Below are 17,831 nucleotides of genomic sequence, written 5' to 3'. Positions count from 1 at the left end.
TATATATATTTATTTATAAAATAGCTTGAAACATTCAGGTAACCTTAAGAAAAAGAATTCATTTATCAATTATTGATTATTTTAATAAAGTTAAAAGTGTTGAATGCATCCATGTAAGAATACTGCGCATAAGCAAATAATAGTGTTTGCTAGAAAGTTCAATGCCGACACGAACGGCCTCAGGTTATCTTTACGCTCTGTTCCTATCTAATCCTTCACGGTCGAATTCCGCCTTGTCCGAAATGACATCTTCCTGCCCAAGATTTCGTCCTTGAAAGGGTGCTACGAAGTCGCAGTAAAGGCCCGTTAACATCATTGACTCAAAGAAATGACGGGGATTGAATAAGAAAAGAAATATACTTAATGGTTCAGATTCGCGTCATAGGTTCTATTGTTAGAAACACAATAGTTCTATTAATACCTTTGTTATACAACTTGAACTCTTAGCTTATCTTCTTACAAAAAAAAAAGAGTTAAAAACTACCGAAGCATTAATAGTCCTGCACAGAAATATTAGGTTTCCAATTCCCAAATATCTCATAAGTTGTACGAAAATAACATACATTTTAGTCAATGCCTTTAATTTTCCATAAGGTCCTTTATCCTATGCTTCTCCAATCCCTCTGGTTAATATTATCGTTCAAACAGACGTAATTCAGGACAAATTTGATTCTTAGGTTTTTAATCCTTTAAGCTGTTTATTTTGTTTTGCAAATAATCAATTGAAATAAACTTTTAGTAATTTTTAATGCAAAATTACTTTATTTCTTTTGCAAAAATTTATAACAAAGTTTGCACTGCACACACTGCATTTTTGTGCAATAAAAATATCAACACATTCAAAAACGAAAAAAAAAAAAATTATTCTTAGTTTTTGTTCAATGATTCGGAATTTAACATTATTAAAAATTTTTGTGATTTACTAATATAATAAATAATTAATTTAAATAATAAAATATTGTTTGATTATTAGCAACGTTTTTAATCTAGGTCTTACTCTGTCAATTTAGAGCACATACTAATTTTAAGTTTAAGCATTAAAACTGCATGCAATCTTCCTCCAATAATCCTCGGATGAACTGAACTGAAGAACTTCCCTACAGAATTTGAAATTTGAAGTATTCTGTACGATCTAACATTTTCATGTACGTCTTTTTGCATTACTTAATTTGAAAATAAATTATTATTTCTTAATTTTTCAAATTAATTTGTTGACTTAATTTTAGCATTTATAAATATCTGATGTAAATGAATAAGCATGGCAACAATAATTTTACTTGCCAGTTTTAGTAGGTTGAGTTTTAAATAAATGTTTTTTATCCATTCGTTTTCTACGATTTTTTATTAATGTTTATTTTCTAATTTAATATATTTTATTAATAATTTGAAAGTCATTATGAATCACACTATTACTATTAACAATAAAAAATATCTTAAACAGGTATAATTATTGTATTTACATTATATACATTTATATGCACACATTTTTCATTTCCGTATACACACATCTGTATAAATCATTCATAATTAGATTACTTTTGATCAAAATACAATCCACTTAAATTTAATTTAAGAACATTATCTAGAATCAAAATAAAGTAGTATTGTTTAAATAAAATAAATTGTTTCCAATTTAAGTCTGAAAACAATTTAAATTCCTTTATACGTTCAACGTTTCGGCCATACTCAAGGACAATCTTAATAATTATACTTAAGTTGCAAATATTGTTGTGATAAAGGATAATAGTGTAAATTGACTGTGATTAAGTTTTAATGTTAATGTAAAGAATTGACAAAATAGGGTAATTTTGACTGAAATTATTCATTTGGGCATAATAGCCAGCAAAAAGTTTTTTTACTACTCATGTGAATGCGAGATACTCCGTGAGGATAGTCTAATTGGCTGAATTTATATTTATAAAGAAATATAAATTGTTTTGAGATTTAAATTGGATAAAATGTATTTTATTTTAATAATAATGACCAGTCTCGCGAAAGTGAAAAATTATATTCATAAAGTAATATACTTACTAATTTATTTTCAATTTATCGACAGTTTTAGTTTATTCTCATTACCCATAGATAAATTGGATATTTAATTACTAACACTATACAAGGTTTTACTATCGACCAAATCTAGTTAGCAGCTCTCACTAGCAGGTGGTGTACTAATAAACATTTACACGTAACAAAAGTTACGCATTATATATGGAACTTCCGATTTCGTAACCATTAGGGATAGGAATCTGTGAACCTTTTGCTTAAGGAATATTACTCATTACTTCGGATAAGATTATATAAATGAAGAGTTTGTAAATTAATTCAGCACGTATTTATATGTACTTCTCCTTTTAATGAAATAATTTGTACTAAGCATAAGACAAATGTGGTATTTTTATTAATTTATATACCAACCAGTCGTTTAAATTGTCGGATAATTCTTTCTAATTGGAGTTTGAAGTATCATTTACTTAAAACATTTTAACATTTTTGTCATTACCGTAATTCATTTTATGTTATAATCCTACACAATTTGGATGTAGATAGATATTTTTTTAAAAATGGTACCATGCTATGTGGAAGCCAGGTGGTTATTCCAGGAGCCGGTCAACTACGTTTCTCCATCTACCGCTTCCCGCCTTTCTCTGCATCGGTTGTTGGGAAATATTTCGCAGCTTATCACGGATTCAGATAAAGTCAATAGTTCAACACGAATGAAGAAAACGACAGTACACCAGCATTCCCCGTTTCACCAATGAGTTTTCATAAATATTAAGTATAATTATATCAAAATATTAAAATAATTAAAGTTTTTTCTTAGTGAAGGGGTCACAAATGTTAAACTATTTTTTTATGTGCTCCTACATCCTAAAATATTAGTTGTTTCCTTTACAACAATTTTTTGTAATATTCGAATTGTTTTTTTATATTATTCTTTTCTGTCTTTACTGTATATGGATTTCAAGTTTATTATTTACCAATCGATTTGTTTCTTTGCATATATTAAGAAAAATTATTGCCGATTGTATCAAATAAATAAAAATTATTAAACCCTATTATTTATTTATTTTAAAGGAAAGCCCTCATCACTTCTGAGTTATTCTTTCGTTTTGGAGAACGTTTCAAACATACTGCCCATTATCGAGATTTATAGATACATAAATAGGATTAATTAGGGAAATAAATTAGCTGAAAAGTACTAAGGTTTTTCCTTTAAAATAATTGATTAATAACATTTTATTCTCATATCCAACAGTTAAAGCTAATATACGCTTCTAGTAAACTAAGCCGAAATACTTTTTTTTCGAAAAATAACACATAGAACGTTCCTTAAAACACTTAAATATTCATTTTCTGAGAAATTAATGATTAAAAATTGTTGGACTATTTCTTTTTCATTTCCATTTTTCATATAAAACCTTCTTAACTACTCAAAATTTTATCCAGACACAACGCTGCTGGAAAGCTGAATTTCTCCTCTTCCGATCTCCCATATCAATAACTTGTTAATAAGCATATTAATAAGATTTTATTCCTTTTAAGGATTTTGTTAACTTTTATTTTAGGTTTTTGTTTATTTGAAAATTCTTTTTCAAGTAGTTCATCTTCTCTCAAACCGCTGATGTTCCTCAAGGTGATATTCTCGTTCCCATCCTCTACAAGTCTATACAGCTGACATCCTAACCAATCCTCTCAACCTATGCCGATGACACATGGGTGCTCACAGTTAGTAATAATCCTTTCATTTCATTCTAAACTCTCCAATCCCTTATCACAACCCTCAAAGAATAATGCCGAAATTGGAAGATAAAAATAAATCCCATCAAATCACCTTTACTCTTCGTCGTAAACTAGCCGACTCCCCTACAGTTTTTTTGTAAATATATACTTTGATAATAATGCTCTTACACCTGTCCAACAGATCTGCTACCTTGGACATCTGGACAAACGACTAACCTCATACAAAACTGAAAAGACAGGAAACTACACGTCGATTTCGACTGTTACAGCACTTACTGGACAAACGGTCTAAACTTCCAAATCATTACAAAAGACTGATCTACATGACTATAATAAGACCAATCTGGACTTGCGAAGTTGAGCTTTGGGGCTTCACTAAAGCTACGAATTCCTCTCGTATCCAATCCTTACAATCCGAATTCCTTCGTAAAATTCTCAGTGGTCCTTACTTTGTCACAAATAAAATAATACATAAAGACCTTAATGCTCCATATGTAACCGATCTAGCCCGAACCAGATATCATCCCTTCCATCATAAACTCCCTAACCTCCCAAACCCAATAGTTTCTGGCCTTGCTTCCTCGGCCATTCTTGACAATCCTCTGAGGTGCCTGAAAAGAAGATGGCCTCAAGACCTTCTGATGTAAAAACGTTATTAGAGTCCTACCACTGGGTAGTTCCTCTAAACGCCTGTATCACTCCATTATACACTTACAGCAAATTTACTAAATGTATTGTTATGTACAGTTGTAAATCTCAATAAAGATATTAAAAAAAAAAGAAAAGAAAAGTTCTTTCACACAAAGAAAAAAATATGAATGGTTATATTACCCGACTACAAAAGGAGGGTAATATGTTTAGGGGTGTACCTGTTCATTAATAGGTTCATGACAATTTTAAGCAAACGGCTCATTCTATTTTCATGTTCGATGACTCAGATTACTTACTGATTCTCGTTTCTTCTGTAACAACTTCACTTCAAAATACTGAAAGTGAGTTTGTTGAATCTCTGATCCTTTGGACCTTGTTTTGAGCGAACCCGATTTTGAAGTTCGATGTCTCAAGTTATTCAGTTATTTCACGTGAGTATTATCAAACACTATGAACACAAAATATTGAAATGAAATTTTATTTTATTTCGTAACTTGAAAGATTCAGTTCTTCTAATGGCAGTGTTGCTCATAAGAGCAGATAAAGTGAGCACACGTAACCGCCTGGTTACCTAGCACTATTACAGTCTTGCGTACTCATTTGGTTTATCATTCTTTCATTTCAACTACACGATATGATTGAATCAATATTGGATTTCTTCACTACATTCTGTGGATTAAATTGTAGCAATAATATTGACATGTGCCCCTACATGTATCACATACAGTAATGCCGACTCTACCATTTGAACGTGAAAGATGGGCTTTGTGTTGGTATGGACAGTTGGTTTCCATAAATTGTGACGATTCGTGGGTGCTAATTATGAAAAAAAATAAATCAGCCATATGCACGATATAAATTAGACATTTAATGTTTGAGTATCTAATTAACGATTACAAAGTTAAGGCTAACTGTATATATTACCTATGATATAGCTACCAAAATAGTTTCTGATATCTAAGCAGGTATCAAATATTAAAGTCAAATAAGATTTAATTTATTTTACTATTAAAATAAATAAAAACCCAGTTACGTTACTTCATAGTATTATTGTTAGAGACGATAAAAAAAGGACCTTATATTAATACTTAAATATGTAATGTTACGTCCAACTAAACCTTTAAAATACTCTGTAGCAAGTTTTCCCCTTTAACAGCATAATTGACGGTTATTTTGTAAATAAAGTCGTCAGAAATTTCTAATAATGTATAACTATTGTAATTAGATAACTAGCACTATATTCGCTCTAGACATGGATGAACACTCAACTGATCCATTTCAGTTGAAGTGGGAGCCCTTCCAAGCATATTTATATTATATTTTTTATCTTTATATTTTTAATCTGTCATATATCCATTTGTAGAAACGACTAGTCCCAAGCCTGGATAAAGGAGGAGGGTTAATTCATGGGCCGACTCCCCATGAATCGTAAAAATCATATTGTATATTGTATATCTCAACGATCGGATGTAGGATTGATTCACGGCAAAGACATGAACTTCGGAAACGGACATATAAAATAGGAACCTGAAACGTAAGTACTTTATACAGAGCTGAAGCTCTTAAAGAGCTTGCTGATGTGTCACAGAAGGCCTCTCTGGACATCTTGGCGAGGAAATAGTGGCTCATAAACTGTACAGTTACGTTCCGGATGGTGTGTGGCAATGTGGTAGGCCGAAGGGCCGATGGAGGTATGCTGTGAGGCGGGATCTGCGACAACTGAGGATCCCAGTTACCCTTCCAGAAGACAGAGAAAGATGGTTGGCGGCCGTTGAGCAGGTCAAGGCAGCTGTTGTGCCAAAAAAAGAAGAAGGAGAAGAAACGACTATACTTTTTACTATCACCTGAGTGGTTTTTTGCTTTCTCCATCTGATGATGATGACTGTAATGGAGCAAAACGAAAATGAGCTTTTAATAAATCCACTTTCCACGATTTGGTTTTTGTTTGAGATTTATTTACTTTTTTTTTTGTTTGTTATTGTAATTTATATCGGATACATCCTCTGCAATTCCTTTGTAATGCTTTGTGAAGAAAACCAATGGCCAGTGTAGCACCAAATGAGAAATTAATTAAATTTAAAAAGGTTTTCGTATTTTTATTTGCATACCTTGTTCCATCTTTTAATTTTATCTTTTAAAGCTCAATATATTTTAGTGATAAGATTTTTCGATGGCCCGTCATATGTTTATGTACATGTTACATATGTATGTGTTAAATAAATGTTATTAACTGTTGAATTTTCTCAGGTTATTAAGTAGTTTCATTTATAATTCATAAACAAATACATGTAATAAACGTATCTGTTTATTTATAAATACATTTATCTAATATTTTACTTTCGAATTCGAATCTTCGTTTATCCATCTAGAATAACAAATAGATAATGAGCATCATTAATGATCTCCAAATTGTATCTTGATGGTGTATTATTTCTTCTAGTTGAAAAGGTCATTTAAAATGTTTCATTCATAATATACTTCTAGTTAATGATTATTGTTTATAAATGTTAATAATTAATAACAGAGTTAAGCTCTGCAATCCATCAATCTTGCTGATCTGGGCCAAGAACGCCATAAGGTCTTTCCTTCTTTTGCTGATCAACAAGGGCAACAGTTGTCTAGGCCTGTATGCTATTATTATACAATCATAATATTTTTCAGAGATTGATCCTTACATAATTATCTACCTTATTTTATTTATTTAAAAATACCATGGTAGTAAAATGTGGAACATTTCAAACATTAAACATTCAAATGACTTAAGTTTAAAACAGAGGTCAAATAATTTTAAAAAGAATATTGGTTATTCTTAATAACCAATATATGTATAATTAAAAATAATACATTAGTATAATTATATTCCTGATTCCTATCCTCGGAAATGAAAATCCATCACTTTATTATTAATATTTTTACTAAACTACAATTACCTATATATTTGGTCAAGTTTGCCCATACGATAAATCTCGCATTAGAGTTGTTTTTTTCTCCTTAATGCATTATTAATATAAAGTATACACATATTTGTCGTCTAAGCTGTAGAACAGTCAAATCAATCCAGATTTAAGTAATCATTCAGGCCTTCTAATACCAACGGTAGAAAAAAGTAATAGTCCCGTTGAATTGAGATTTCAGACATACACAATTGTAATTTCCACTCATAGATCAACAAAATAAGGGAAAAAAAAAGAACTACAAACTTGTTATAGGTAAAAACCTTTAACTAATTTAACAAGTGGATTTTATCAAGAGCTATTATTATTAACAGCATAAAATAAGGATATTTTATGTATAATGAAAAATATTGTTTGAGACAGATTTGTTTGTAGTTATAAAAAATATTTACTTGGTCTTAACACTTTTTTATTATCTTAATACTCTTACGTTTCGGCCATTCCGGCCATTTTCAATTATCTTATTACATTACCACAGCCAGAACATTAATTATGAAAACATTAGTTATTAGTGCATAATGTTTTCATAATTTAAGACGCTTTCAAGAAAATTAAATAATGCTAAATAATTTACAAAGGCAAAATGGCCTGCAATTATGTTGATTACCAATGTTTTTGGCCGATGGTAATAGTATAATAAGATCCTTGAAAATTGCCGAAATGGCTGTAGGAGTATTAAGATAATAAAAAAGTGTTGAAACCAAATGGATGATTTTTATAAGACTTTTTTGTGATAAAAATAGTTAATAATTAATTTATTTTCGGCCAAAGATACGTTTTATTACATTCGTTATGAACGTTGACACTAGGAAAATTAGTTTAAATTAGCAACTTTAACAATTTGTTTTTAATATGAAACATCACATATTTGAGACGTTCAGTTATAAAACATAGTAACTGATTTTTTTTACGATTTATTGTTTTTTACATCATCAGCCTGTTTAAAACTGTTTGGTATATTGTTAAAAGAATCTTTAGGAAATTTATTCTTAATAATGTTGTGGTAAGTTACTGCATGTTAAAGGTAAAACATTATAATTAATATTGATGTTTCTCTTTCCTAGTTCCTTGGATTATAGTTCTATTATCTTATTAACCACATTACCACTGCCATGAACTGCGGCATATACTTGCGATGATTACACCGAACTTGAGTTATTAAACAATTTAAGTTCAATGAGAGTCCATATTGAACTTCAAATGTTCAATAGAAATACTTAAGCTATTCAATATGTCAACCATTCAACTATGTAATAAGGGTACTAAAATATGGTCCACATATTTGATTTTTTTTGAGTCCGAAAAAGCTACCATCTACCATAGCCTCGTCCAGTCTAGGACACGTCATAAAACTTTTTCGTAATATTTGGAAATCGTAATTGAAGTAATAACTTTTGAAAGTAAGGACAGCTATGCATATTAATCATCTATATTTACATAATTGCAATATACTTTTAAAATATGCGAATTTTACTTATTACGATTAATGAATGAAACACAAAATAGTAGACATGTTATCAGCATGTTCTTTCAACATAACACTTCCCCTGAAAAGGAAGTTGAGAAAAAATATTGCAGCCCACTTAAGGAATTATATATGGTCCAGTCTTTTTCACGCTCTGTTGTTATTACAATATAATTACTAAGATTTTCAAAAACACTTATTTAAAACAGAGTAATATATATATATTTAGTTTCATAATAATCATAAACTAAGGGGAGTTTATAACATATGGTTTGTTACATTTTTTTTTTAAATCAGAGTTATTTGTTAAACTATGGAAAATGAAGTTATAAAATGACATTAATGGAAACACATAACAAAATAATGAAACACTACTAATACAAAATTCGTTAGATTAGGTTACTGATTTTCTTAGCGAGCATCTACTCAGTTGTTACGCCATTTTTAGATTTTTTTCAATTTTCAGTTGTAATCTTGTTTTTGTGTCTTTTGATTTTTTTTTAATATCTTTTTTATTTGTATATTATTTTATCTTTCAATAGTTTTTTGATATTATTAATTGATTCTTTAGTCCGTCAGCACTGCCTCTCAATATGGTACCGCATGTTTTACAAAAGCTTATTATACCGTTCACTTCTCTTCTGTTTCCTCTTCCTGCACTTACTCACTAAATATTTTAGTGTTATATTTGATATTTCTTAATTTGGTATTTAGTGGAATTTCTGCCAGCAAAGACTTCCAGTTTTTTTCCGAACTTAATCTTTTAGGTCTACTTTGTAATCATTTGGTTCATATATTTGGAGAGGTGGAATATAAGTATTAGCACCTTCTTTAATTCATTTATCCGCTGCCACATTTCCTAGTGCCCTGAGGTGTCCAGGGGTCTAGAGAGAGTTCATACTTTTGTTAAGGTAATTTAATATTTCTATATAATTGTGTATTTTATTTATCGTGAGTCCAATTTTATTTAAATTGGCTACACACTGAAAAGCAGAGGTCGAGTCTATATAAAACATTTTATTTGAGCTATTACCATCCAAGGATAAATAATAAAGTATTATAACGATCGCCTGCAGTTCTCCTGTATGTATTGTGGCAGTTTGTACTCCTTGGGTGTCTATTCTTATTCGATACCTATTCTTAATTACTATAGAGAAAATATTATAATTTCTTTTTTTTCAGATCCATCTGAACGATAAAATTCGTGACCAATTGCCATCAAATTTTAAAAATATTGTCTATTAAAACCGTATTAATTTCATTAATGCTTAATCTTTTACAAAATATGACCACTCAATTGTTTTTACAAACTTTTATTTATACGATTATGTACAAAATCAAAATTGATTATTTGGTTTACATATATTGTTTTTATTTTATTTAAACCGTCTTTGACCTAATTGTAAATACGTCTATTATAAAACAAAATATATATGTTTCCAAGCCATCCTCTGAACAATCCTGACTTACTCAACTCCTTCAGAGCAAAACTCCTTTACAGTATTTGCGACCAAACATATATTAGTTGCTTATACCGCCCAATGCATAGAATAGGCTCTGTATAAAAAAAAAAATTAAACGCATTGATATATTAGAATTGTGTGTAAGATAAGTTGTGTTATTCAATTTTACTAAAATGATTAATAAAAATATTTATTCTCGGATTCAGTAAGGTGGAAACAACCTTAGGAACAAGACTATCAAGTTTCAAGCTGGTCAAGGTTCCGAAGTGGGTTCCTCAAATTATGTGGAGTGACCTCAAAACTATATAAAAAAAAAAAATTTATGTCTGCATAAAAGCGTCAACTCTTACATCTTTTAAAGTAGGATTAAAATTAAATAAACAGGATGCGTGTATATATATATATATATATATATACACACCGTTCATTATATATATATATATCGTTCACATTTAGGAATTATGAAGAAACAAAAAGGTCTCACTCAGTCAAAACTCTCACTTCAGAGTATTTTTAGCGATTTATGTCGTAATTTAAGCTGTGATACCTTGGCCGAAAAAAAAAAATTATAATGACATTTTAAAAAGTACTGTGTCATTCTAGGAATATCTTGAAAGAATTCCAAGTCGGAAAAATTTATGTAGGTATCCTTCAAGATGATGGTTAAGAAATAATGTCTCAAGAACGATGCGTTAATTATTTTTCATTAAAAAAATCGTATTCTTGATTTTTCTGAATTATCACAGCTTGTCAGAGTATGTTTACTTTTATTAGAAGAATGGAATCAACTGAATTTTTATTGTCTACTTACTGATTTTCTTCTGCTTACATGTGCTCATGTAAAAATTTATGTTTATGCTACTGAAATAGTGAGGTAATATTTGTTTTATTTCACTAACTTAATTGTCGAAAAACCACTCTTGAACAACATGACCCCCACTGACACAGGCCCGGAGTCAAACATTACATTTTCTCGAGGTTGTTGAAAGATATTTTAAATAAAATACAATTTGAGACTTTATTTTCGTAGTTCATACAATTTTATTTCAACTTATTAACAAGCACACACCAATTAATATATGAATATAACGTTATACTTGTTAGAACTTTCAGACTTTTGTAGTTTCTTAAGAAAGGTATGTCAATCACGTATGAAGACAAAAGGCTGACCGAGGTATCTCACATTTTCTAAAAACAAAAATTATTATATACATGCATGAATTTAGTTACCAACATATGTTATTATATTTGACTTTTCTACGCCTTAATTTCGTTAATGAGTTTAAGGAATATCTGATATTCACGGACCGTTGAGCCGCTTGGAAGTTGGCTAAGAAGGTTACGTGAATGTATCATATATTAGATACCCAAATGAATTATGAAAGATAAACATTGCTCAATTACTTAAAAGTCCTAGATGCTAATTAAGAAATAAAAAAAAAATTATTTGGTTACACATTTTATCGGTTTTACGCATGCACTAACCTATAGTTGAAGGTTTATTAAATCATCTTATATTAAGTGACCATATTAACAGTGAAGCATTATAATTTTATGTGCAAATATAGTGCCATCTATATTTTATAATATATAAAACATAGTATATATTATAATATTAACCATTACTTTAGAAGAGGTAGAATATGTACAACGAACAATAACAATATGTTTATTACCAATTTATACATCCTTAGTGGTACAAAGAAAATAAAATACAGCTAGTAATATGAAATGCGCTGTTATTATATGGTAACGGCGATTAAAAGTAAAACTCTTACAATACAATAAGCAAAATACCAAGCGCTCGAAAAGAAACAACCATCATCCACACCTAAAACCTCACTGGTTGAAATTGAATCCCAACCCAACATTTTAATCCAAGCTATTCCAAAAGAGTCGCCCTTTTTCATCACCACCTCTTATCAACTGTTATCAAATACAAAAATAAAGACATGGAAAAAGTATCAATCAGTAGAGAAGCCAAGTCTCTACCAATATTTGTTAAAAATTTTCCACTATTATGCCAACAATTAAATTAAGTTGTAGGAGCAAATAACACAAATTCCAAAGCCGCTCTAGCAACGATGAATTAATCCACAACTTCGTAAATACGTAGAACAATGTTGTGAAATATCTATGCGACACTTATGCAGATTATTCATCGTACATATCAGTTACGCAAGGATGAGGGACACTGGTTCGTAATAAGGCGACTGCACACATAATACCGGATGCTTTAAAACAAGTGCTAACGATCATGGGACTTCATGTTCTTCAAATAGTAAATGTGTTTAAATAAGATAAAGAAGAGTTATTAGTAAATAATAAAATAGACCTGCCTTTTTTTTTTAATCATTCTTCATTGAACTATAGCAGACACCTGGTTGCGGCCGAGAAAATCTATGACAATAAATCCTCATATTTTCTCTTTAACAATTGTATAAAACTCTCTACCTAAAATATGCATTTCCGAATCCCAATTAGATTCCTCAGGACCAAATTTTCTTGTCTATGCCAACTTTAATGCTAAATATCAACAAATTTCCGAAGCTCTCAACTCTCATCCTAGAAACATCCTTTCCCCTGTTACTATATTGGCCAACCATAGTCCCGACTTCTTTGACTTGTTGACCACATTCTAGGACTACTAAATTATTTCATTTTAAGGCTTCCTTTGAAAAGTTGTTTAAAAAGTCCTGAAATACCTCTCAATTTCCGACTCCTTCCGATGTAATGATGGTTCCTGGCTTTCTTTGGATAGAACAGGAGAGGGAAGGGAGACTTTGTCCAGTATCTATCCAACACATTCACTTCCCATCCTTAACAAGAATCCCCAGCTTTATCGATCACATCTCTCTACTCTCTAAAGCTGTGAACCATTCTTCGGTCAAATTCCTTATCAATAAACTAAACCCAATAAAATCCCCAGAATGTGATATCCTTCTTTCTCAGATCCCAAATAAGCTGTTATTTTATTTAGGATTGTCTTATTATCTAGTTGAGGCAGTGGTCCCAAACAGCTCTCAACGCTTTTTTCCCGGCAAGACTCTCCTTGTCGTCTCTTGTCCTAACCATGGTTGGGGATCAAGTTTTTCATTTTGTGGGACCGCCACTTAACGAATAAAGTCAACGCCCCTGGCTGGATACAAACCGGCGCCGCCAGCAGATATCTGATGGGTAAGACCGCGCCTAACTACCTGAGCTAACAACACTGCCGACACTAGCAGATGCTATCCAGCCTCAACCATTCCTAAAGTTAGAGTCCTACTTTTTGTTCAATATGTGGGGGGCAAAGCTTGGCTACACGTATTACGTATTTGATTGAATATGGGTCAAGATAGAATTATTTTATTTTTGATTAACTTTAATCTTCTTTATCTCTAGTTTGAATTAGTCTGATATTATTGTGTTAGTATTATTAGTATTTTCTTTTTACTTATCTTTATATTGTTACCATTTTATTTTTTTAATCATTTTGCCCTTGATTTTGACCACTTAAAAAAAAAACACATGTAATCAGATACAAGCCCTTGAGAAATATCAAGATTGCCTTTGTTAATTATGGACTACTATGTCATTAAGAAGAGTCAAAAACGAAAAAGCAAATTAGGGGTTTATTCGTGCTAAGGATTACTTTAATTGAAGCACAATGTGGTAATCGATCAGATTATCTACAATTTGAATAGACGAAAAAGTAATTGTTGAATCATTATGTGTTACAATAACGCATTGAATGGGCTTGGACGCAATCCGTAATGTCGACAGATGAGATAACTTCCAAGCCATCCCCTCATTATTCAGATTTCATTCTTAATATTCATTTAATTAATTTCATTCATAACATCACAACTTTGATTTTACTTCGAATTCATTACTTCGATAGAATGCAGGCTGCTGTAGAACTCCACTTCCCTTTGAGGAAATGTAGAGAATGTTTTAGAACTTGAACGTAATATACACTTCAATTAATATTTATTTAATAAATAGCATTTATTAAACATTCAAGACGTGTAGGAACGTCATTTGCTCCTACAGTCTTGTAGACGTCATTTTCGCCAAAAAATTTAGTGAGTCCATCGAATATGAATTCTCGTATTTTGATGATGTCATTTGGGGAACCGAGATTTCTAACCCATTTTACCGCATAAAATCCTTTCACAAATCTGAGTTTTGACTTATCATCTTAGTTCTATCCTTTCCCTTTTATATTAGGAACTTATGTAATGGATTACTTTAGTATTCCTTAGTTATTTCAATAACGGAATTTCTGTCCATTTTACCTACGCAGAGTAGAATCCGCTAAATTCTACTATCCCACGTGACTGTCATTTAATATAGGTTGAGAAGGCGTCCGGATTATTTACGTCGTCTGAGCTGTTCGGATATTTATTTAAAAAGTAGCAGTCCTTTCTTTTCTACAAATTTCAGTAATGTAATAGTCCAGTTCTCTCCTTTCATTTTTAATGTAGTTTTTGTTCATATTTTAGGTGGATTATGTGTCTGATCTTATTGAAAATCCATACTTCATACATTTATTTTGTTAATATGTCATGGTAATTATACGATGTTCGATAGTCTTGAAAACATCTAGAAATAATCTAAAGAACAGAGCTCGATTCGACCTTGTGATAACTTAATCCTTTATCATTTGTATGGGTTACCAAATATGAATATATAAATAACATTACTAATGCAGATATACTTTACCACTTTTTCGTTGTTTTTTTTTAATTTAGATTGTTATCGGTGTCCTGAGAGATCATTTATATATTTTTAAGGCCCTAAATTTGGAGTAAAGTAGTCATTTTAAGATTTTTTGTTTTCTTTTCGTATTTATTACGATTTAATTATTTATTTAGGATCTGTGAATTTGGATTGATAAAAAGGTAAAAAATTCTTTTACTTTTTTTATATTACTTTATATTAGTGATATAATAGTATGATTTCCGCATAATTACTATTCAAAAAAATATGTATTGCATTTTTAGATAAGAGCAGAAGCTATGGAGTGGTTTAAAATTACTGTAAATGCAAAACGTGCCGCAACCCTATCATTCCGTAGTATAAAGTAGCCTCCTGATGCAGTCACGTATCCTGTTGCTAGAACACGTATTCTTCATGTCTCTGTTTCAGGGTATCGCAAATAATCGTGATCCGTAGTCTCTTCCACTTCTGAATTTTAAAAATAAGTGCACTAGTAAATAAAGCTTTTTGTTTCAAAAAGTTGAAGTAAATATGAAAAGTCTAAAGAAAATTATGCATACATTATTTTACAATATGTATCATAAACAGATTATACAGTATGTTATTATTAAAAGATGTGTTCCTAGATTAGAGAATTGTTTTAATCAAATCATAATGTAGCATAATTTAGGAGTGGGTAGCTCATTAGTAAGGCACTGTGCTAATAGATTTGTGGCAGATAATTATTTTCTGTTTCACTGTAGCTGTGAGATAGCCCTGTGGGTTTGGGCGCCATTAATTGGGTAAAATTCTGACCAAATCACCTCCGTAGGTCGTTATAATACTGCACCCTTGATTAATTGTGGCGATACAGATTTAATTTTTATTTAATTTATGCAATAGAGTGTACTTTCTATGATAATTGATACTAGTTCATTGACTGCGCAGAATCCCATAACCAGTAGAGTCTATTATCCATTTTTTTTCCTTAGACAGTTGCTGTACTAATTTGTTACTAGGCGAAAGGAATTCAAAAAAGAGTTAACTGAAACGTGAGTAAAAAATTAGAAAATAGATCGGCTGTTTCTTTTATTTGTTTATTTTTTTAATCTAGTTATTCATATTAGCATTGCAGGCCACTGCAAATTGACTCCGAGCATTCAATGAAAAAGATGGGTTGAAGCAGTTTTAATTTACTTCCTTATCACTCTTGGTTTTGAGTCAAAACTTATAGAAAAATGAATACAAAAATCAGAAAGGAATCAGAAATCACAAACAGAAATAAATTGTCCACTTTTTTGTCCACCAAAGAAAAAATAATGCTCCAAAATTACAATGAATAGTAAAAAAAATCTCCAAAAAACAAAATAAAATTCTTGAATGAAATAAAAATACTTCTTTGTGTGTATCCTCTTTGAAGAGCACGAGGTATTTATGCAGGTTAGTTCGGTGAAAAATTTAATTTGTCAAACTTTGGACAACTCACAGTTTTATGTTTAATCCACCTAAGTTCATCAATTGTGAAGCTCTAAATGGATAACTATGATTTTGCTAAACAATTACTTCCAGAAGTGCTATTTTTAACGGAACGAACTATCTATCGTTTCACTAACTTAGTGTATCGTCTTCATGTGGCATAGAAAACCAAAGTGGTAGCGCTATATATCTGTTGGTGCTGTTACAAAGTTTATCTGTAAAGGACGAATAATTCGGCGAAATAAGCTTATGATGTTGATGTTCATACTTACTTTTTCTCTAAAATAAAACCATACTGACGCTTCCACTATCAACATTACTTGGCAATTTTTTAGTTTAATGGGTTATAAATTAACTCCACGCAATTTCATTTTTTTATCTGAAACTACTTATTACTTCAAATATTTTTACACTATATATACTGGGCAGTTAACACTGCGATATGCGGCTCCGAAACTGAAAGCTTTTTTTTTATCTCGTTGGCTTCAAGTATTCCTTCAATCAAATGTCAGCCAAAAGTGTCCTGGCTGCTTAGTATTAATCTACACTGACAAAATAAATTAGTGAATCATGTCTAATTTAACATGTTATGAAGCATGTGAAACATTAAACATATCTCAGTCATTTGTAAAATTATCCTACTTATACATATAACCCCCCTAAATTCTAATTGTTCAATAATAATTTATGAAAAGTTTACTACCGTATGTAACATACACATCCTAAAACAAAGCCCAGTTTTAATGAGGTGACTCAATTATTACTATATTCAAGATAGTTTGAAATAGCCTGCGTGTTGCATTTCAAGATTAACTAGATATCATGGTTGTAAACAGATAAAAAATTTTCAAGTAAACTACCAAGAGGTGGTGATCATTACGTAATTTGCGTGTGGAATAGGTTATTGAGGGAATTCAAGAAGATTTTCTCATTGAAGATTTCTCTTTGTTATCCTGACTCCGAAAGAAAATCACTTCCAAGTAGAAAACATCATCCATGACTTTTACTAGTATCATGATATCTGTGTTAACGGAAATTTAATAAATATTTTGAAGAAATTCATAAGAATATCATGACTTACATATATTTAAATTTTGTTGAATATTTTGAAAGTTTTTGATGTAGAGCTCCAATCATGGTCAATATTTTCTTATAATTCAGGGCAAAAACTTAAATTTATTCTTTAATTGTGCAAATGTATAGTTTAGTATCAAATAATGGCAATCTCTAAGAATTAGAAAATACCATTCTCTTTATGCATTCTATAGGTGGAAGAACTTTTTGAGAGCGTTCTTAGATTACTACCACCAACGTTAAATACACACTGATTATCATACTAGTGTGAGTAAATATTGTAAAAATTAATTTCGTGACGCAAGGTAACGCTCGAGATGAAAC

The 17,831-nt window shown here is 30.5% G+C and overlaps 1 protein-coding gene across 1 annotated transcript in view; it reads right to left on the bottom strand.

Moving 5' to 3' along the window:
• Positions 1–17,831, bottom strand: part of LOC136795980 (putative fatty acyl-CoA reductase CG5065) — a 56,853-nt gene that overhangs the window by 21,908 nt on the left and 17,114 nt on the right. The window lies entirely within an intron of this gene.

The sequence above is a fragment of the Halyomorpha halys genome, unplaced genomic scaffold (assembly GCF_000696795.3).
Source record: "Halyomorpha halys isolate HHAL.00 unplaced genomic scaffold, Hhal_1.1 Scaffold542.1, whole genome shotgun sequence".
Classification (NCBI taxonomy): Eukaryota; Metazoa; Arthropoda; class Insecta; order Hemiptera; family Pentatomidae; genus Halyomorpha; species Halyomorpha halys.
This window is presented reverse-complemented; position numbering and strand designations above follow the sequence as displayed.